This window comes from Oryctolagus cuniculus, chromosome 11, assembly GCF_051225735.1.
Source record: "Oryctolagus cuniculus isolate XC-2025 breed Fujian yellow rabbit chromosome 11, ASM5122573v1, whole genome shotgun sequence".
In the NCBI taxonomy this organism is placed as follows: domain Eukaryota; kingdom Metazoa; phylum Chordata; class Mammalia; order Lagomorpha; family Leporidae; genus Oryctolagus; species Oryctolagus cuniculus.
The window spans coordinates 97,061,186-97,084,034 of record NC_142877.1 but is presented as its reverse complement, the minus strand read 5'-3'; the positions used below and the strand labels follow the sequence as shown (position 1 = coordinate 97,084,034).

At 47.0% G+C, this 22,849-nt stretch overlaps 1 long non-coding RNA gene across 1 annotated transcript in view; it reads right to left on the bottom strand.

Annotated features, from left to right (window-relative positions):
- Window positions 1-9,188: 9,188 nt before the first annotated feature.
- The window catches only part of LOC149123572 (uncharacterized), a 125,501-nt gene continuing 111,840 nt past the window's right edge, over window positions 9,189-22,849 (bottom strand). The window contains exon 4 of the long non-coding RNA XR_016216928.1: window positions 9,189-9,540. This is a non-coding gene — a long non-coding RNA (uncharacterized LOC149123572). The remainder of the gene's footprint in view (window positions 9,541-22,849) is intronic.

The window sequence follows — 22,849 nt, the reverse complement described above, 5'->3', positions numbered from 1 at the left end:
AGCTTCTGAATGAACAGTGGGTCATAGAAGAAATCAAAAGAGAAATAAAAAAATTTCTGGAAATGAATGAAGATAACATATCAAAACTTATGAGACACAGCAAAAGCAGTGTGAAGTGGGTTATAGCAGCTGGTGCCTACATCAAAATATTGGAAAGTCATCAAGTAAATGAGTTATCAATGCATCTCAAGGACCTAAAAAACAACAGCAAACCAAACCAAAAATTAGTAGGAGAAAATAAATCATTAAAATTAAAGAATAACCAAAATTGAAACAAAAAATACAAAAGTGAAAGAGCTGTTTTAAAAGAGAAGAGATGTTTTAAAGAAAAACAAACAAAACTGATATACTATTGGCCCAACTAACCAAAAAGAGAGGGAGATGATGCAAATCAATAAAATCAGAGATGAAAAAGGAAATATAACAAAAAATACTACAGAAATTTAAAAAAATCTGGAATTACTACAAAGACCTATGTGCCAGAAAAAAATCATGAAAGCTAGAATAAATGGATAGGTTCATGGACACACATAATCTAACAAAATTCAGTCATGCAGGAATAGAAAACCTAAACAGACCAATAATCAAGACTGAGATTGAATCAGTGATAAAGACCCTCCCAACAAAGAAAAGTCGAGGACCTGATGGCTTCACCACTAAATTCTACCAGACATTTACACAACTAACTCCAATTCTTCTCAAGCTATTCAAAAACAATTGAAAGGGAGGGAATCCTTCCAAACTCCTTCTATGAAGCCAGCATCACCTTAAGTCTTAAACCAGAAAAAAAATAACAAAGAAAGAGAACTATAGATCAATTTCCCTGATGAACACAGATGCAAAAATCCTCAGCAAAATACTAGCTAATCGAATCCAATAACACATCAAAAAGATTATTCACCAGGATCAACTGGAATTGATCCCTGGTATGCAGGGATGGCTCAACATTTGCAAATCAATCAGCGTGATACATCACATTAACAAACTGCTGGGCAAAAACCATATGATTATCCCAATAGATGCAGAGAAAGCATGTAATAAAATACAAAATCCTTTTATGATGAAAACCTTAAACAAATTGGGTATAGAAGGAACATCCCTCAACACAACGAAGGCAACTTATGACAAACCCACAACCAGCATCCTGCTGAATGGGGAAAAAAGTAGAAAGCATTCCCCCTAAGATCAGGAACCAGACAACAATGCCTGCTCTCACCATTACTATTCAATATAGTCCTGGAAGTTTTAGACAGAGCCATTAGGTAAGAAAAAAACCCAAGGGATACAAATTGGAAAGGAAGAAGTCAAACTATCCCCATTTGCAGGTGACATGATTCTATATAGAGGTGATCCAAAAGATTCCACTGAGAAACTATTGAAACTCATTAAAAAGTTTGGTAAAGTGGCAGGATATGAAATTAACACACAAAAATTAATACACAGACAATGCCATGGCTGAGAAAGAACTTCTAAGATCAATCTCATTCAAATAACTACAAAAATTTAAATACCTTAGGATGAATTTAACCAAATATATCAAAGGTCTCTGATGAAAATTATGAAACATTAAAGAAAGAAGTAGAAGACATAAAAATGGGAAAATCTTCGATGTTCACTGATTAGAAGAATCAATATTGTCAAAATGTCCATAATACCAAAAGCAATTGACAGATGCAATGCAATTCTAATCAAAATACCAACAACATGCTTTGCAGAGCTAGAAAAAATAATACCAGAATTCATATGGAAACCCAAGGGATCTGAATAGCTAAAGGAATCTTATATAACAAAGATAATTATGCATCTACAACCGTCTCATTATTGAAAAAGGAGCTAAAATCAATCCCTGGAGCAAGGACAGTCTCTTCAACAAATGATGCTGGGAAAACTGTATTTTCACATACAGAAGTATGAAGCAAGACCCCTACCTGACATCTTACACAAAAATTCACTCAACATGGATTAAAGACCTAAATTTATAACCAGTTACCATCAAATTATTTAAGAGCACTGGGGAAACCTGCAAGACATTGGCACAAAGAGTTTCTGGTAAAGACACCAGAAGCACAGGCAATAAAAGCCAAAATTAACAACTGAGATTACATCAAATTCAGAAGCTTCTATACTGCAAAAGAAAAACTCAGGAAAGTATAGAGGCAACTGACAGAATGGGATAAATTATTGGTAAACTATGCAACTGATAAAGGGTTAATAACCAGAATCTAAAAAGAAATCAAGAAACTGCACAACCACAAAACAAACAACCCAGGTAAGAGATGGGCCAAAGACTTAAACAAATATTTTTCAAAAGAAGAAATCCAAATGGCAAACAGACACATGAAAAAATGCTCAGGATTACTAGCCATCAGGGAAATGCAAATCAAAACCACAATGAGGTTTCACCTCACCCCCATTAGAATAGTTTTCATACAGAAATCAATAAACAATAAATGCTAGCAAGGATGTGGGGGAAAAGGTACCCTAATCCACTGTTGGTGGGAATGTAAACTGGTAAAGCCACTATGGAAGACAGTATGGAGATCTCAGAAATCTGAATATAGACCTACCATGTGATCTAGCCATACCACTCCTGGGAATTTATCTAAGGGAAATGAAATTTGCAAATAAAAAGTTATCTGCACCCCCCATGTTTATTGCAGCTCAATTCACAATAGCTAAGACATGGAATCAACCTAAATGCCCTTCAACTGAAGACTGGTTAAAGAAATTATGGAATATGTATTCTATGGAATGCTACATAGTGGTAAAAAAATGAAATCCAGAGTTTCTGTCCTGTGTGTCTCTGTCTCTCTCGTCTCCTGCTCAGCTCCAGACTAGATTCTGTGTGTGTGTGTGTGTGCGTGTGTGTGTGTGTGTGTTTCTCTCTCCCCTCTCCCCGCTCCCCCACAAATAAAAAAGATTGCAACATCGATTTAAAAAAATGAAATCCGGCCATTTACAACAAAATGGATGAATCCACAAAACACCATACTTGATGAAATAAACCATTCCAAAAAGAACAAATACCTTGTTCTCTTTGATCTGTGATAACTAACAGAGCACCTAAAAGTAAACATGTAGAAGTGAAATTGACACTTTGAGAAGCAATGACTTGAATAGCCTTTGTCTTGACTGTTGAGGAAAATTTTTTTGTTTTCTTTATTAATATCACTGGTTGAACTCTTTACCTAACATAGAATTAATCATATGCATATAAAGTAAATTGAAAATAGGTCTCAGTAAAAACTAAGAGTGGGAATAAGAGAAGGAGGAGGAAGTTTGTAACTGTAAAGCTGTATAGTTCTGCATACATTCCTATGGATTTACTTCTAAGGGTACAGCTAAAAACTTGCCATGGGACTCCAAATCACATTAAGCTAAGTAGTAATAATGCCATCTTAAGTGTTATAGTGATCCTATTAAGTGTTAAATGGATCATATAAATAGGATTAAGTGCTAAACGGAACATATAAGTAAGATCAAGTGTCTGGCAATAACAATAGATAGAATTAAAAAGGAGAGAATGTTCCAACATGGGAAAGCAGTTCACACAGCAGACTCATAGAATGACAATCACTCTAAATAGCACTCTGACCTCAGAATCAGCCCTTAAGGCCTTTTAGTCTAGCTGAAAAGCCCATGAGAGCACTTCAGGCATGGGAAGCCAAGACACTATGGCCAAAAATAAAATGTCCTACATGAAGGATCTCTGTGAGTGAGACTCTAGTGGAAAGAAGGGGCCATCGAAGAAGGATGTATTTTTCTCTGAAGGGAGGAGAGAACTTCCACTTTGCTTATGGGCTTCTCTGAATACTGATGGAGACTGTGGACTCAAAAGGCTTCCATAGCCTTGGCAGCTCATGTCAAGAGCCTTGAGTGATCACTGACATCATACATAATAGTGTTAATCAGTAAATTAACAACAGGAGTCACTGTGCACTTACTTCTCACGTAGGACCTCTGTCCTCAATGATTTGTACTATGAGATTTAACCATAAAACTTGTTCTCAGTTTTTAATATTTGTGTATGTGTGTGTGTTTGTGCAAATTGTTGAAATATTTACTTAGTATTGTGTTGGTCTCCTGTGTAAAAAGTTAATTGAAAATGGATCTTAAAGGAGAATGGGACTGGAAATGGGAGAGGGAGGAGGAAGTTTGGTAGGATTGGGGTGGGAGGGCAGATATGGTGGGAAGAATCACTATATTCTTAAAGTTGTACTTACGAAATTTGTATTCATTAAATAAATGTTTCTTTTTTGTTCTTTTTTTTTCTTTTTTTTTTATTTTTTGACAGGCAGAGTGGACAGTGAGAGAGAGAGACAGAGAGAAAGCTCTTCCTTTGCCGTTAGTTCACCCTCCAATGGCCGCCGAGGCTGGCACACCGCGCTGATCCGATGGCAGGAGCCAGGAGCCAGGTGCTTTTCCTGGTCTCCCATGGGGTGCAGGGCCCAAGCACCTGGGCCATCCTCCACTGCACTCCCTGGCTACAGCAGAGAGCTGGCCTGGAAGAGGGGCAACCGGGACAGAATCCGGCGCCCCAACCGGGACTAGAACCCGGTGTGCCGGCGCCACTAGGTGGAGGATTAGCCTAGTGAGCCGCGGCGCCGGCCTAAATAAATGTTTCTAAAAAGTAAAACAGATCTTGGGGGTAAAAATCAACAGAATTCCTATATACCAGCAATTGTTTGGCTGAGAAAAAATTTGTAAGATCAGTCTCATTCACAATAGCTACAAAATATTTTAAATATCTTGGGATAAATTTATCTAAGGATATGAATGATCTCTATAATGAAAATTGTAAAACATTAATGAAAGAAATAGAAGATACAAAATATGGAAAAATCATATTCATGTTTGAGAATTAATAACATCAAATGTGCATACTATTCAAAGCAACTTACAGATTCAGTGGGATCTCAATTAAATTCCAATGTCAATCTTCAATGATCTCAGAAAAAATAACCCTAAATTTCATATGGAAACACAAAAGATCCTGAATAGCCAAAGCAGTCTTAAACAGTATAAACAAAGCTAGAAGCATCACAATACCAGATTTCAAGGCATGCTACAAGGTGTTATAATCAAAACAACCTGGTACTGGCACAGAAACAGACATGTGGAACAATGGAACTGAATAGAAACCCCAGAAATTAATCCACATATCTATTACCAATTAAGCTTTGATTAACGAGCTGAAAATCCGTGTCCAGAAAAAAGGACAGTCTCTTCACCAAATGGTGCTAGGAAAATTGGATCTACACATGCAGAAATTATAGAACAAGACCCCTACCTTACAACTTACACAAAGGTCAACTATAAAAGGATCAAGGGTCTAACTCTATGACCCGATACCATCAAATTAATTCAAGAAAACAGGTAAATCCTTCAAGACAATGGCATAAGTGAAGACTTTTTGGATAAGAACACAAAAGCATGGGCAATAAAACAAAAATGACAAAAAGGATTGCATGAAGCTAAGAAGCTTCTGCACAGCAGAGGGGAAAGTCAACAATGTGACAAGGTAACTGACAGAATGGGAGAAAATATTTGCAAACTATGCATCTGATAATGGATTGATATCCAGAATATATAAAGAGTTCAAAAAACAACAATAAAACAATCCAGTTAAGAAATGAGCAAAGGACATGAACATGCATTTTTCAAAGGATAAAAAAAAAAAACAAATGGCCAACAGACACATGAAAAAATGGTCAGGATCATTAACCATTAGGGAAATGTAAATAAAAACCACCGTGAGGTATCACTTCACCCCAGTTAGAATGGCTATTATCCAAAAATCACAAAATAACAAATGCTGGAGAGGATATGGAGAAGAAGGTACCCTACTAGTATTACCATTAGAGAGACAGCACAGATATAATGCAGAAAACTAAAAACAGATCTGCCTATGACCCAGGTCTCCCACTTCTTGGAATATATCCAAATGAAATTAATGCAGCCTGTGGCAGAGTTACCCGGACTCCCATGTTTATAGCTGCTCAATTTGCATTAGCTAAGGTATTCAACCAAACTAGGTGTCCATCAACTGATGACTGGATAAAGAAAATGTGGTGTGTATGTATATATATATATATATATATATATATACACACACATACATACATACACATAAATAATGGAATACTACTCAGCCACAAAAAGAATAAAATGCTGACATTTGCAACAAAATGGATAGAACTGGAAGTTATTATGCTAAGTGAAATAAGCCAGACCAAGAAAGAAAAATATCACATAGACATCTTTTCATTTGATTGTTGCTTATAGCCCTTATCTATAGTCTTGCTAAACTACCGTCTTTTTACTTTTCATTCATGGATTATTTAGTGGAGCATTAAACATTTGATTGTAATGCAAATTAAAATATGATATCTTAAAAATCAAAGAATAAAGGAAGGGAGGAAAGAAGAAAGACATAGGGAGGCAGTTGATGAGAAAAATAAAAATAATTATCATGATGTTTAAAAATAATTTAAAAAAAAAAAAGGCTGGTGCCATGTGCTCTGGCAAACAAGAAGGCAGGTGTGGTGTCGGGGGTGCTGCCGGGCAGGGGTCCCTGGTGGTGGTGCTTTACAGACCTGGACAGAGAGGAAGGAGGTCAAGGCCACAGTGAGGGGAGGGTGTCCCAGAGGCAGGAGCACGTTTGGCATGCTCCAGGAACAACTGGAAAACCGGAGCAGAAGCAGCCGCTCTGCAGTGAGATAGGGCACCAGAGTAAGGAAACTAGCATATCAGAGAACTCTGCTTTCTTATTTTTTTAAATATTTATTTGAAAGTCAGAGAGAGGAGAGGCAGAGTGAGAAAGAGAGAGAGAGAGGTCTTCCATCCAATGGTTCATTCCCCAGATGGCCGCAACGGCCAGAGCTGCACCAATCTGAAGCCAGGAGCTTCCTCCAGGTCTCCCACATGGGTGCAGGAGCCCAAGGACTTGGGCCATCTTCTACTGCTTTCCAAGACCATAGCAGAGAGCTGGATCAGAAGAGGAGCAGCCGGGATTAGAACCGGCACCCATATGGGATGCCGGCGCTTCAGGCCAGGGCTTTAACCCACTGCACCACAGCGTCGGCCCCCTGATTTCTTCTTTAAATGAGAAGGGAGACTTCTTGAGGGTTTTGAACAGGGGCTAACAGGATGCTTTAAAGCCCCCTGCCCTCTTGCTACTGTGAACAGGATAGCTGTGAAGGGGGACAGGAGTGTGCAGTGGGGTGGTGGAGGTGACACGTGCTCATTACTTGCTGATGGACTGCATGTGAGGGAGAACGGAAAGTGACTCACAAGGAGACTGCGAGGATCAGGTTAGAGAGGGAGCGGGGAGCTAAAGACTGGGTGCTGGCACGAGCAGTTGGAAAGATGCAGTGGTCAGGGTGGTGTCGGGGGAGGGGAAGTGGACAGGGAATCCCAGAGGCTGATGTTGCATAGGTCAGGTTTGAGAAGCCCTTTCCATGTACAGATGGAGATGTCAAAAAAGACAGCTGGATATGGAAGGCTGCATGGGGAGGCCATGTGGTCAAGGAGAGGCTGAGGGCACTCCTGGAGCTCAGACCTGCAACTCTTACTCTTTCCTGATCAACCCTCTCCAGTCTTAACGTAGTGCTTTAGGAGCTCTAGAGCCTACTGTGGAATGAAACTTCTTGTAGATTCCTGGAGTCCTAGAATCTTAAAGAATCAGGCCCAGAGTCCACTGCAGCCCAGGCTCCTCCCCTAGCAGCTGGCTGGCCCTGGGCATTACCCGCCCTGCCTCCTCACGGGATTCATTCATTCACTCACTGACCAAATACTCATCAAGTGTATTCTATGTGCGAGGCTTGATACTGCACACTGCACATAAAGCCTCATGGCTTATAGTCTAGTGGGCAAGACAGACAGACAGACAGTAAATAAACAAATAAATGTGCAATTAAAACCTATGAGTGGGGCCGGCACTGTGACGTAGCGAGTAAAGCTGCCATCTGCAAAGCAGGCATCCCATGTGGGCGCTCGTTTAAGTCCTGGCTGCTCCACTTCTGATCCAGCTCTCTGCTGTGGCCTGGGAAAGCCGTCGAAGATGGCCCAAGTCCTTGGGCCCCTGCACTAGCTTGGGAGGCCTGGAAGAAGCTCCTGGCTCCTGGCTTTGGATTGGCATAGCTCTGGCCGTTGTGGCTAATTGGGGAATGAACCAGTGGATGGAAGACCTCTCTCTCTCTCTTTCTCTGTCTCTCTGTAATTCTGCTTTTCAAATAAATAAATCTTTTTAAAAAAAAAAAAAAAACTGATGAGTAAGGTGATGGCAGTAAATAAGAATTATGGGTAAAGAACGTCACGGGCAAGCCAGCCTAGGTGTGGGGCTGAATTCTAAAAAGACTGCCAGGAGTCTGGCCCCCTCGTGTTGTGATGTGAAACGCATGGGGTAGGGCCCCTGTGATGTCAGCCCAGTTGCTCGTGGTGAGGTTGTTACACAAGAACACAGCCAATCCAACTGCAGCAGAAAAGAGTCTGCTTTTGTCAGCCAGTCTAAACCCAGAATCTACAAAAGTGAAAGGACTTTATTTGGGCCGTTAGGAATTGCAATTCAGGAGACACCAGTTCAGATGGTTCCGAATCAGTGTTCTGAAGAAGGCACAAAAGGTGGGGACTTACAGATCTTGGGAAGGATCGGGGCTATGTGACTGATGGAAGACAAAAGAATGTATACACAGAATAGAAATGTCCAGAAATCGAGTCAGATACCCTCTTTTGAAAAAAGATTTGTTTCCTTGAAATGCAAAGTGATGGGGGGAGGGAAGAGGGGAAGAGGGGAAGAGTGAGAGAGAGAGAGAGAATCTTCCACCACTTCCTAAATGGTTGCATTGGGCAGTGGCAGGGGCCCAAGCACTTGGGCCATCTTCCACTGCCTTCCCGGGTGCATTCACAGGGAGCTGGATCAGAAGTGGATGTGTTGTCCAGTGTGAATTAATGCTATAACTAGTACTCAAACAGTATTTTACACTTCATGTTCTGTGTGGGTGCAAACTGATGAAATCTTTACTTAATATATACTAAATCGATCTTCTGTATATAAAAATAATTGAAAATGAATCTTGATGTGAATGGAATGGGAGAGGGAGCGGGAGATGGGAGGAGTGCGGGTGGGAGGGAAGTTATGGGTGGGGGGGAAGCCATTGTAATCCATAAACTGTACTTTGGAAAATTATATTTACTAAATAAAAATTTTTAAAAAAAGTGGAGCAGACAAGACTCAAACTGGTGCTGCACTGTGGGAGGCCGGCCAGCTTTGCAGGAGGCAGCTTAGCCTGCTGCCCCACAAATGCCAGCCCCCCAGGTCACCTCCTGCTGTGCATCGGGAGCCGTGGAGCACAGTGTAATCACCCGTTCTTTGCATCGCCGTTCCAGACGCCTGAGGTCAAAGAGTGGAGGCAACCAAAGTTCGTATTGGAGGCAGAGCTGAGCTGGTGCAGTTCTGCTGCCAGAATGGCCTCCTGACTCCATGTTGAGAAGCTCATGCAGTGTTGCTTCCATCGTGAATTTCCTTGAATGTTCTCCCTGCTGGAGAAGCAAATGACCATGTGGTGAGCTGTCTGTGGAGGGGCCACAAGTCATGGACCTCAGTATGGCCCCTAGGAGCTGACAGCTGTCATGGGCTGACAGCCAGTGAGGAAACGGGGCTCAGTAAGGCACCCGGAAGAAAATGAATTCTGCTAGAACCTGAGGCACTTTGGAAGAGGATCCTTCCTCTGTTGAGCCACCAGATGAGGACTTATTTTTATTTTTTGACAGGCAGAGTGGACAGTGAGAGAGAGAGACAGAGAGAAAGGTCTTCCTTTTGCCGTTGGTTCACCCTCCAATGGCCGCTGCGGCCGGCGCACCGCAGCCGGCACACCGCACTGATCCGATGCCAGGAGCCTGGTGCTTCTCCTGGTCTCCCATGGGGTGCAGGGCCCAAGTACCTGGGCCATCCTCCACTGCACTCCCTGGCCACAGCAGAGAGCTGGCCTGGAAGAGGGGCAACTGGGACAGAATCTGGCGCCCTGACCGGGACTAGAACCTGGTGTGCCGGCGCCGCAAGGTGGAGGATTAGCCTAGTGAGCCGCGGCGCCGGCCTCAGATGAGGACTTAACCCCTGAGCTGAAGACCTCTCTGACTCACAGAAACTGTGGGATTTGGGGCCGGTGTTATAGCATTGCAGGTTAAACCTCTGCCTGCCGTGTCAGCATCCCATATGGGCACCAGTTCCAGTCCTGGCTGCTCCACTTCCTATCCAGCTCCCTGCTAATGCACCTGGGAAAGCAACAGAAGATGGTCCAAGTCCTTGAGCCTCTGCACCCACGTGGGAGACCCAGAAACAGCTCTGGGCTCCTGACTTTGGCCTGACACAGCCCCTGACTGTTGCACCCATTTGGGGAGTGAACCAGTAGATCGAACCCCCCCCCCCCTTTTTCTCTGTAACTCTTTCAAATAAAGAAAAATCTTTTTTTTTTTTTAAAGGAAATCATGAAATTGTTTTTTTCTTTTTAGACCAAGTTCAAAGCAATTGGCTTTGTCTCACAGAAAATGAGTACATTTGTATTCAGAGTGGTTAAAGAGGGTCTCCTGGAGGGTGTGACTTGTGATCTCAGACCGGACAGCTGAGAGGGAGTCAGCCATGGGGAGTGCGCTGAGGGAAAGGACTCTAGGCAAAGAATTCTGGGCTAGGAAAGGCACGCAGGAATTAAGAATCAGCTAATTCAGGCGGAGCCCAGTGGGTGAGGGAAGGAGACAAGAGCAAGGTAAAGATGACACGGACAGGCTTTGAGCCTGTGACCCATGTGAGGACACCACTCTTTCACTTGAGTCCAAAGCCAGGTCTGTGGACGTGGTAAGGGCTAAACTATTAGAAGAAAGAGACCCCTCCCACCAAGGAGAAAGTGTTTAGCCTAGAGGTCAAGATGCCCGCATCCCATAGGGGAGTACCTGGGTTCAATTCCCGGCTCCCGCCAATGACTCCAGCTTCCTGCCAAGGGAAGCAGTGACGATGGCCCGAGTAACCGGGGTCCTGCCGTCCACGAGAGAGAGCTGGATTGAACTCCCAACTGCTGCAGGCTTCGGGGCAGTAAACCAGCAGATGGGAGCTCGCACTTTATTTATCTCTGTCTCTTAAATAAATAAATAGCAAAAAAAGCAATGTTCTCAGGATGGCATGAATTAATGAAGACACACGTTTGTTTTCCACCTGTCTAACGGAGCACAGGAAGTGGAAAGATTTAGAATCCGGAGGACGGGACACTTCGGGCAGAGTCATCGTTTTCTCTGGGCCCGAGACAGCTGCTCCACTGACTGCCTTCTCCCAGCCCACAGGAGGGAGAAACCTAGGGCCAGGAGCTTCTGTGTGCGGAAGTGATCAAGGAGTTGCTCCGGCACTTTTCTTCTCGCCCATGGGCGGCCTTCAGTCGTGTGGCCACGCCTCCTTTCCCAGGGTCTAGGGTCGGCCTCTCCAGCAAGTGCAGGAGGAGCCCCGCCCCCTGAGTTCACTGCTCCCTTAAGGAGTGGTGTTTCTAAGTAGCAAAGAGCAGCCCCTGGGGAGCCATTAGCAGTCTCGGCGGCAGCTCAGCCTTCGTTGGCCGTGAGGCTGGACGCATCGTTAGCTCTTCCCTGCAGGCTCCGGGAGGGTGGAGGTGACATGCAACAGGGGCTGTCATTTGTCTTCCATCACCTTTCCAATAATTTCCCAGGAATAGCTCCTCTGCTGGGGCGAGTAGCCAGAGAGAGCCCGCCCAGGCTTGCCTCCTTCATTTCCAGCATGGCGCTGAAAAGACCTCTCAACCTCAACTGACCTGCACCAAGCCTGCCCCCGGAAGGCCTTGCCTTGCCCACCTGGTACCCCTGAGGCACTGGGGCAGGCAGGACGTGAGTCTGGCCTGCTCTGGAACTTTCCAGCACCCTGAACCGTGGCCAACCGCCAGAGGCACTTAGTAATACTAAGAATCCTTGCTCGCAGGGGTGGGCCAGCTCCAACGCGGCAGGAGGCAGGGCTTCCCCTTCTGGGGCTTCCGTTGTTCGCTGGGACGTGACAGACAGAGATCACTTCAGGCATGTCTGTCCAGTTCTGTCCATCAAGTCACCCATCCTGTCATGCTTTGCTGGCCCCTGCAGAGACCTGCAGTGCGTCCAGGTGGTAGGGTGTTCTCCAGCTGCGGGCACGCAGGCCCCAGGGGAAAGACAAAGGCTCCAGCCCTGTAGCCTAAGGTTGTTTTGAGGTGCCCTGGCCACAAAGACAGCACAAGCTCGATCTTGCCTGCCTGGCGGGGGGTGGGGGGTGGGGTGGTGGTGGTGGTGGTGGTGGTGGTGGTAGTTTGCAAAATGGCAAAACAAACAACAAAGTCGAGAAACTTGCCCTGCCTTGGGGATCTAGACCCCATCTCTCATTCTTTTACTTTCAAACATGACACTGTGTAGAATGCAGTAAGTGCAGCTCACCTGCTAGCCTTGCTGAACCCAGGGATAGGCTGAGAACTGGGTTCACAAGGCTAAGAACGTCTCACAAGTCAATGCTGTGGGTGCCACTGCTATCCCCATTTCACAGATGAGGAAACAAAGGCACAGAGAAAATTAAGGTTCTGTGTTCAATGCGGCACAACTGGCAAGGGGCAGAGCCAGAATTTGAATCCAGATCTTCCTGTACTGGTAACCCAGTGCCCTGCTACCCGTTGAGATGGGCAGTGGGGAGTATGCCATCCCCAGTTGCTTCCCTCCACCCTGGCCTGGAGGCTAACAGCCATCCCCAGTCTGGAGAAACCACCCTCCTTCTCCTGGAGTGAGCAGAGCTCTGCCTTCCCTTCAGAGCGCCCTTCCTCAGCCCTGACCCTGGGTTGCTGGGTTGCTGCCTACTCAGTTATGGGGTACCTCAAGCTACTGCCCCCCAGGCCTCTCTACTAACCCTGCAGCCGTGGGATGGGCTCGATGCAGCCTGTTGGCTCGGGGGGGGGGGGTGCCTAGATCCAGTACATTGCTCTCTGTGCTCCAAAATCAGAAACTCACCAATGAACTGTTAAGACTTGATATGGTCTAAAGGTGTCCCCCAAATTCCTATGGAGGAATTAATTGCCAACGTGATGGTAGTGAGAGATGATTCACATGAATGAGATGAGCGTCCTCCAGCAGGGCTCAAGGGCACTGGCCAGACTCCCCTGCCCTTCCTCCTTCCGCCTCGAGAGGGCGCAGCAGCAAGGCACCATCTTGGAAGCAGAGGTCTCTTTGAGGTCTTCAGATTTGCTGAGGGCTGCCCGGCCTCCAGAACTAAGAGACGTGACTCTCCATTCTTTTTATGTTGCAGTCTCTGATGTTTGGTTATAAGCTGCACAGTGGACTAAGATAGGACCCTGCTCATTTATTATTTGAGTATCCTATAGTGCTGCTGGGAGAAACTGGGTCTGCAAAAGCATGCCTTTGTGGGCAGGCGGTGTGGTACAGCAAATTAAGCCGCTGCCTGCAGCGCGCACATTTTCATATGAGAGCACCAGTTGAGTCCTGGCTACTCAGCTTCTGATCCAGCTCCCTGCTGACGAACCTGGAAAGGCAGTGGAAGATGGTCCAAGTGCTAGCACCCCTTCCACCCATGTAGGAGACCCAGATGGAGTTCCTGGCCTCTGTATTCAGCACCTGGCCCAGACCTGGCTGTTAGGGGAGTGAGGCGGTAGATGGATGCTCTCTCACTGTCTCCCCCCCCACCCCGTCTCTCTCCATTATTCTACCTTTCAAATAAATAAATAAAATATTTTTTAAAATTTACAATCTTAGGTATGTTGGGGGTAGCTCTTGGCCTTATTTTTGTGTCTTTAAAATCAGATGGGGACCAGTGCTGTGGAGTAACGAGTTAAGCCGCTGCCTGCAGTGCTGGCATCCCATATGGGCACTGGTTCAAGTCCCAGATGCTCCACTTCCAATCCAGCTCTCTGCTATGGCCTGGGAAAGCAGTTGAAGATGGCCCAAGTGCTTGGGCCCCTGCACCCACATGGGAGACCTGGAGGAAGCTCCTGACTCCTGGCTTCAGATCAGTGCATCTCTGGCTGTTGCAGCTATCTGGGGAATGAACCAGCAGATGGAACATCTCTCTCTCTCTCTCTCTCTCTCTCTCTCTCTCTCTCTCTCCCTCTCTCTCCCTCTGTCTCCCTCTGTCTCTCTCTCCCTCTGTAACCCTGCCTTTCAAATAAATTTTTAAAATCCTGTTTTTAAAAACTGAGATGATTGATTAGATTTCTGTTTTATAGCTGTGTGTCAAGAAAATCCTAGCCAGGTGGCTATAACCACAGGATACTGAGCTGATCAAACTTGGATTTCAGTCTTGGCTTTTAAAAGCATTTGAACATTCAGCAAATTTACTGAGCACTTACTAGGTGCTGGGTAGTAGTCCAACCAAAAGGGATAAATCAAGAGCAAAGTCTCTGACCTCAGGAGTTTGCAGGAGAGAAACACACAAATGAGACAACATCAGTGAGAACCCAGTGAAGGAGGCAGTCTGGGTGCTCTATCAGAAGACAAAACAGGGCAGGAGGAGCACTTTAGGGTAACCAGGGAGGGCTTCTCAGAGTTAAACTCAAGGGAAGGAGCTGTGTAAAGAGCATCCCAGGGGCCTGTGCTGTGGTGCCTCCATTTGCAGCACTGGCATCCCATAAGGGCACCAGTTCAAGTCCCAGTTACTCCACTTCCAATCCAGCTCCCTGCTAATGCTCCTGGGAAAGCAGCAGAGGACAGCCCAAGTCCTTGGGCTCCTGCACCCACATGGGAGACCCAGAAGAAGTTCCTGGCTCCTAACTTTGGCCTGGCCCAGCCCTGGCTGTTGCAACCATTTGGGGAGTAAACCAGCGGATGAAAGCTCTCATTCTCACTTTCTCTTTCTCTGTAACTCTGTCTCTCAAACAAATACATCTCTAATGGGAAAAAAAGAGCATCCCAAGCAAGTGCGAAGGTCCTAAGGTGGAAGAAGAAAGGGAAGCCGGCACCTTGGCTCACTAGGCTAATCCTCTGCCTTGTGGCGCCGGCACACCGGGTTCTAGTCCCGGTCGGGGCGCCGGATTCTGTTCCGGTTGCCCCTCTTCCAGGCCAGCTCTCTGCTATGGCCAGGGAGTGCAGTGGAGAATGGCCCAAGTGCTTGGGCCCTGCACCCCATGGGAGACCAGGAGAAGCACCTGGCTCCTGCCATCGGATCAGCACGGTGCACCGGCTGCAGTGCGCCGGCCGTGGTGGCCATTGGAGGGTGAACCAACGGCAAAGGAAGACCTTTCTCTCTGTCTCTCTCTCTCACTGTCCACTCTGCCTGTCAAAAAAAAAAAGAAAAAAAAGAAAGGGAAAGACCACCTTTGTCACTGATTGTGCAGAGTAAGCGAGGGGGACACCAGACAAGGAAAGAAAAGGCCAGACAGGAGCTCTGAGGACTGGAGAGTAATCACATCACGGGGATTACTTCACCAGCAGTTTCTTGAATCTGCTGAGGTCTGCACTCACGCGAAGCGGTGAGCTGCGAGAACTAGGGACCTTGAGCACGTAAGCGAAGCGCACCAGCACTCGGCTGCTCACCTGTTACGTGGCGGTGAGAGCAGCGTCCATCTCGTGGAGCAGCTGGGATGGCTGGGTTCGCCCCAAGTCTGGCTCGGAGTCAGCTTCCCGGGAAGAGTGGCCGCTCCTCTCTCACGGGAGGGCAGCGACCGGGCTGTGCACGCCGCCTCCTGAGCCAGCCCACCACACTTCCCCAAGATGCTCTGTTTTGTGCATTGGGACTCACTCGAAGCAAGAGTTAGCCACGAACAGGTGCTCTCAATCTGGTCAGATTTAAATCCGCCCCCCCCCTTTCACGGTTGCACCCAACTTCTATCCTTTGGAGGCCTCAGTGCTTCTGTGAGACAGCGCCTCCCAGGCCCCGACCGACCCACTCTGTTGCGTGGCAGGCTCACATAAGCTCTTAGAGATCCCCGCCTTCGTGCCAGGCCCAGGAGGACAAGTCCAAGCCAACGTCTGCAGAGCCTAGCAGAATCCATCGGCCACGAAAAGACCATGGCCAATGAGGGTGTAGGGATGGACCCACAGCCAACTTCTTGGGATCTCGTAGAGCGTATTGATTTATGGAGGACAATCTGTTTTGGAACTCTGTGCCCCTCACTGGGAGCTTCGCTTAAGAGTACACTCTAGGCAGAGCTGCCGCGACACAGTGCAAGGGGCCAGTTGTTTGTGGTAGACACTGTAGACACTGCTGGTTGTCCACAAAGCTGCCACCCTCTCTCTGGACCCTCAGAGTTCACTGCCCACCACAGAGGCACAAAGTACAGGTTCTCACTTCACAGCCTCCCTCGCAGCTTTGACAACAGCCAGGTGGTCCAACAATGGCCAATCAGGCCAGAGCAGAGCTTTACCTGGAGGGTTTTGGGGCAAGACACAGTCTAAGTGATAACAGAAATATATAAAAGGGAAAGCTATACCTCCTTCCTAGCATTTTGGATGAGCTTTGGTCAAGACATGATGTAGGGAGCCTTGGCAGCCATGTTGGAATAACGAGGGAATATGCTCAGAGAAGCCCTGGCATGCTTGTGCCTCCCTCTGGGCCACTTTTATATGAGAAAAAGAAATTTCTTAAGCCCATCATTGCTGGCACTCAGTCCTGTGCAAGTGGCAGCATCCTAACCCATACGTCTCTGCCGCTTCTACCTTCTTCCATGACTCCCTTCCCATCTGTTCAGCGATGTGCACAGCTCTTTTTTTTTTTTTTTTTTTTTTTTTTTTTTTGACAGGCAGAGTTAGAAAGTGAGAGAGAGAGAGACAGAGAGAAAGGTCTTCCTTTACCGTTGGTTCACCCTCCAATGGCCGCTGTGGCTAGTGCACTGCGCTGATCCGAGGCCAGGAGCCAGGTGCTTCCTCCTGGTCTCTCATGCGGGTGCAGGGCCCAAGCACTTGGGCCATCCTCCACTGCACTCCCTGGCCACAGCAGAGAGCTGGCCTGGAAGAGGGGCAACCGGGACAGAATCTGGTGCCCTGACCAGGACTAGAACCCGGTGTGCCGGCGCCGCAAGGCGGAGGATTAGCCTAGTGAGCCGTGGCGCCGGCCAATGCACAGCTCTTTAAACAGGAGGCAAGGCCTTTCATTTCTGGGGTGACCCTGGGTCCATTTTGTCACAGATCTGGTGTATATTGTTCTGGCATAATTTTTGAAGAGTATTTGAATATGTTCTTGAGTGGATGACAATTTGTTCGGCCAGTCTGTTTTTCTTATTTCCTTTTTCAGAGAAAACACGGCTGTACGACTGTCACTGGAAGAGAGACAGTCAACACACAGCTTTCAAATTCAAGGTAAAAGAGTAAATGGCTAACACCAAGCTTTGGGGGACTGGGTGAGCAGAATTGGAGGCAGCACATAGAGAGAGGGGTGCCCAGAGTGAGAAGAAGGCCAGGAAGTATGAAACTGGGGAGCTGCACCCACTTGCTGGATTTCCCAGTGACCCCCCTCCCCCTACTCCCTGGAACGCACAGAGCCTTGGCTGCAGCCTCATGTTCTTTGCCTCTCTTTCACGCAGTCCCCGCCGGACTGGAATCCACCACCTATCCGAGGAGGCTGGAACTCCTTCCAGTCTCCTGTCTCCTAGACTCCCATGAGATTGACAAGGACGTTAGAGGGCGTGGTAACATCACTCTCGCCCATGCTGTCTCCGTTCCATTTTGTTCCCAGCCCTTCTCTGATCCCTCCTAACTCAAAAGATGTTGGTGGGCACTCCTCCTCTGCCCTCCGACTTACCTCCCTCCTGTGCTAATAAAAACAAGTCACACATAGGATGGTTCGTCCCTGCTTGGCAACACACGTTTTTTAAGTGCATAAATTAGCCTTGCTGTAAATTATCTGTGGGAAAAGCTGGCTGCCCAGTGAGCCCAGTGAGCCCAGTGAGTACCGTGGCTGGAGCCCCAGTGACTGTCCCTGGGGAGTTACATCTAGAAACGGGTTGAGCCCTTCAGTCCCCAGAAGCAACACAAAGGCTCCAGGCAGCCAGCTGCGATTCCTGTCTGAAGACACAGTAATTCTTTCTTCTTGCCACTGGTGCTTGACCATTCAAGGGACTGTTAGGGCTTGCGCAGCCGGAGGAAGCAAAAGGAAGGGCAGAGGGGTAGGGACTCCCAGGGCCACCCTGGGCTGGGCTTGGTGACAGCCCCCACTGTGACTACCATGCCCATTTATCATCATCTATCACCTGGGTCTGTGGCAAGTGATGAGCTTGGGGTGGGTAGTTAGCTCAGTGGTTAGCACACTGCTTGGGATACCCACATTCCATAGCAGAGAATCTGGTATTCCTGCCGATGTGCACCCTGGGAGACAGCAGGTGATGGCTCAAGTGCTTTGGTCCCTGCCACCCCTATAGGAGACCCTCACTTTGTTCCAGGCTCTTGGCTATGGCCTGGCCCATTCCAGACTGTGTGGGCATTTGTGGAGTGAACCAGTAGATGGAAGATTCTCTCTCTCTCTGCCTTTCAAATCAGTAAGACAAATGAACACACAATTTTTAAAGTTAAAAATAAATAATGAACTCCTTAGAGGAAGTACTTCAATGCTCAAAAAACCAGATTTTTAATTGAGAATTTTTTAATTAATTCACCATTAATTAGCTGAGTACCTACGACATACTACACACTGAACTAGAGTCAGAGGCTACAAGAGTAGGAAAAAAATGTAATCCTTGTCCCTGCAGTTCACTGGGAATTTAAGACGAGAGAGCAAGTAGTTCTAATAGAGTGTTAGTAGTACAGGTGAAACAAGTCTGCAGGAAGATGACTAATGCCCTTCACCATTCTCCTGAAGTGACCAGCCCGAGGGACATCTGACATCCTTGATTTGGCTGACGGTCACCGCTAGTGAGAGTCCAGACCCTGAGAAGTCAGACGCTAATTTGGAGGAAAGTGGTTAAGTTGCGAATGATTTTCATCTGGCAGAGACGGAATGGAGAAGACAGCTGCACAGGTCGTGGCTGCATTGCTAGCAGGATATCGCTCGGTTTCCCATCTGAGCAGCAACCCCACTTTAGCATTGGTCTTGGGGTTTTCCTACGATCCTTTGATCCAGCCTGCCATCCCGCTGGCCCCCTCGTTAAGCAGTTCAGTGAATCTCTGACAAAGGGTCATGATGGATTTATACGTGAGTCATGTCTTTGCAGAGGCCAGGCCATGGATGATCCTGGGGCTGTGCTCAAGAACTTGGTCTCAATGCAGTACACGGTAGGGCGTCACTAAGGCTACATTCAGCTCCTGAGTTCACTGTCTCCTAACCCAAGTTTGCTCCAAACTCACCTACAATTCTGGTTTAGTCTAGTTTGCTCTGTAATTACACCTAAAAGACATATTGCTGAACAAAATGCTTTATTATTTAAATTTTTTCTGAAAGGCAGAAAGACACAGAGAGACAGAGATCTTCCATCTGCTTGTCCACTCCACAAATGCCTGCAACAACTGGGGGTGGGCCCAGCCAAAGGCAGGAGTCCACAAGGCAATAGGGCCACTCCACAGAGCCTGTGTCAAGGTGACACGGTCAACTGTCCAAGAATCAGGGTGTGCTGCCTGACTTGGTGAGCTGATCGTCCACAGTCCTGAGATGCAAAGCTTCAGTTGTTCTTGGTCCTCAATTCTATCGTTCAGGCGTGCTGGCTTTCTTGATGAAGCACTGAAGTCAAGAAGAATGAGTCCGGCTTTGAATTGTAGCTTTGGATTGAACTGTGTATATTTGGGCTTAGTTGGTGTCTGTATCCCGCTATGCCACATACAGGCTCTATCTGTCATTTGTTGCTAGCTCCTAGAGTTGATTCTTCATCTGGATTATAAAGATCTATGGTGTTTTAGCACCCTGCTACTTGATTTATGGCAAGGGGCGCCCTGATCGCCAAGACTCCTATGTCTACTGAGGTTAGGATTGTCTAGTTGGTAACATGCAGAAAGTTACCTACTCTCTGGATTGTAGGGTGCATAGTAGCAGGGCTACAGGGATGCACCTCACGGCCAGTGCATCCCTGGAATGCTAGATAGCACGACATTTATCCAAGTCTGCACCAGAAAGAATCTCTATTTTCATTCTCCATCATAAGCACTTCTTGATGGCCTTGGGAACTCAGGATTAGGGTCTATCTGATTTTTAAAAACTCCAAGCCCAGGGGCTGGCGCCGTGGCTCACTTGGTTAATCCTCCACCTGTGGCACCAGCATCCCATATGGGCACCGGGTTCTGGTCCTGGTTGCTCCTCTTCCAGTCCAGCTCTCTGCTGTGGCCCGGGAGGGCATTGGAGGGTGGCCTAAGTGCTTGGGCCCCTGTACCCGCATGGGAGACCAGGAAGAGGTACCTGGCTCCTGGCTTCGGATTGGCCCAGTACCGGCTGTGGCGGCCATTTGGGGAGTGAACCAATGAAGGGAAGACCTTTCTCTCTGCCTCTCTCTCTCTCACTGTCTATAACGCAACCTGTCAAATAAATATATATATTAAAAAAAAAACTCCAAGCCTGGAGCTGATGCTGCACCATAGCAGGTAAAGCCGCCGCCTGTGGTGCACGGCATCCCTGTATGGGCGCCCTTTGAAGCCCCAGTTGCTCCACTTTCGATAGAGCTCCCTGCTAATGCTCCTGGGAAAGCAACAGAAGATGGCCCACATGCTTGAACCCCTGCACAAACCTGGGAGACCTGGAGGAAGCTGGCTCCTGGCTTTGGCCTGACCTAGCTCTAGCCATTGCAGCCATATTGGGAGTGAATCAGAGGATGGGAGATCTTTCTCTCTCTCTCTCTCTCTAACTATGCCTTTCAAATAAATAATTAGATCTTTACAAAAAAAAATCCCAAGCCCATGAAATGTTCTGTGTCCTATGTCAAGAACCTGGGTTGTGTCAGGTGCCAAGATGTCACTCTTCAGAATGGGCAGCTTGAAGTCCTAGTTCATTTCTTCTTGAAAGATGGCCGTCCAGACTCAGGGATGGCAGTGGTCCCGGCTTTGCAGCCCAGTGCCTTCCCCTTTTACAGAGTTTTGAATTCCTTCATCTAGTCATGAGACAGTCCCCCCCACCGTCTGAGTTAAAAAATGGGCTCTACCTACCACTTGCTATTTGAGTAACTGAGCAAGTCGTTTAACTTTTCTAGGCCTCTATTTCTTCATTTGTAAAATGGCAGAACTATTCCTCACCTCGTGGGGTTGTTGCACTGATAGATTTCTACCACCTGTGCCTGACACAGTGCAGACTCTCATTAGATGGTAGGTTTCTTTCAGAGAGCACCAGGCACAGGGCAATCACAGGGCTCTGGAGAGGTCCAGGAAGCCAAGCTGTGTCCTGCCTTCTGAGGACTGGCTGGTGCACCGCTGTATCATGGGGCAGCACAACGAAGGTTCTCAGACTTCAGGGAGGGTAGGAAGCACCTGCATCAGACACAAGGCTGGGGGCTGGGTGTTGCGTCGCAGTGGGTTAAGCTGCTGCTGTGACACTGGCATCCCCTATGGGAGCCCCAGTTCGAATCCCAGCTGCTCTGCTTTCCATCCAACTTTCTACTACTGTGCCTGGAAAGGCAGTAGAAGATGGCCCAAGTGCTTGGGCCCCTGCTACCCATGTGGGAGACCCAGATGGAGTTCTAGGCTCCTGGCTCTGCTCTGGCCCAGACATGGCTGTTGTGGCCATTTGGGGAGTGAACCAGATAATGGAAGATATTCTCTTTCTTTCTCTTTTTCTCTTCCTATTTCTTTCTTTCTCTCTCTCCCTCTTCCTTTCCTTCTACCTCTCCCTTCTTCTCCCTCTTCTCTCCCTCTCTCCCTTTCTCTCTCTCTCTCCCCCTCTTCCTCTCTCCCTGTCACTCTGCAAAATAAATCAATAAATAAATCTTAGAAAGTACCCACAATGATATACTACTTCATACCCACTGGGATGGCTATAATAGAAAGGCAGGTAATAACAAGTGTTGACAAGGAGGTGGAGAAATTAGAACCTGCACTGATGGTGGGAACACCAAGTGGTATAGTGCTTGGAAAACAGTCTAGCCATTAAGGTTAGGATAGGGGAGGGAAGAGGAATTGGAGGTCACAGCTAAGGAGATGAAATTCCTTTTTGAGGTGATAATAGTCTCATAAATTGATTGTGGTGATGGCTGCCCAAACATGTAGATACACTAAAAGTTATTGTGTTAATACTTCAAATAGATAAATTGTATGGTATATGACTTTTATCGCAATATTTTTTTTAAAGCAACAACTGGAGTGTTTACTACAAGGACACATTTTCAGAACCTTCTTTCTAACATTTTCCTTCAAGTCTGGGGTGCAATTATAAAAACTGCCTTATTTTTCTTCCTTCTGTCCGATTGGCAGTTGAGACCAATGATTTGGCCAAGATAAATAGCGACCAGCCTCCTGGATGGGGATGTACTTGCACTGAACCTCGTGGGTGAAGTACAGTGGAGTGCAAAGGATGTTCCAGGAGCAGAGAACACAGGAACCACCATCATGGATAGAACTTGCGCTGATGCCACTGCCAGTCTGAGTCTCACTCAGACTGCAGAAGAAATCGGGTGACAGAAGGGCACTTGCCCTATTCCTGAACAGCCCATTTCTTTCTTTCTTAACCCTCTGAGCTGCTGCTAGCAGGTACTTGTAGCCAGAGCAGGGTTCTGTCAGGGAGAGGATTGGGGAGAGGAGGCAGCAGCCTCAGGTAATGACAGCTGTTCAAAGCAGTCCCTCCTCCCATGGCAGAGCTCTGAGGTAGCTTTTGTGTTTGCGACTGGCACTGTGTCGCTTAGACATAGGCCAAAAGGTAGCCACTGACAATGCATTGAAGGGCTTTGCTTAACACCCAAAGGGGTTCTTTGCAATTGGCTCTTGCTGCTTACCCTGTGGAAGC